The following is a 264-nucleotide window of genomic DNA, read 5'->3' as shown; positions in this document are numbered from 1 at the left end:
TGGTGTGGAGGACGTTCCTGGCGGGCAGCTGGAGCTGCTCTGCTGGAAACTCTGGGATGCTTTAAGGCTTTTTTATTTTTTGTTTGTTTGGAATGCTGCAAAGCCTCTGTCGGGCCACGGGTCACCGATGCTTTGGTACCAGTCCCAGCTCCTCACACCCCCAGGCCAGCGATGCCAGAGGGTCTCCCCACACCCCCCTCTCCATCCCCTCTCCATCCCCTCTCCATCCCCTCTCCATCCCCTCTCCATCCCCTCTCCATCCCC

The sequence above is a fragment of the Parus major genome, chromosome 17 (assembly GCF_001522545.3).
Source record: "Parus major isolate Abel chromosome 17, Parus_major1.1, whole genome shotgun sequence".
Taxonomy (NCBI): Eukaryota; Metazoa; Chordata; class Aves; order Passeriformes; family Paridae; genus Parus; species Parus major.
Note: the sequence above shows the minus strand (reverse complement) of the source record.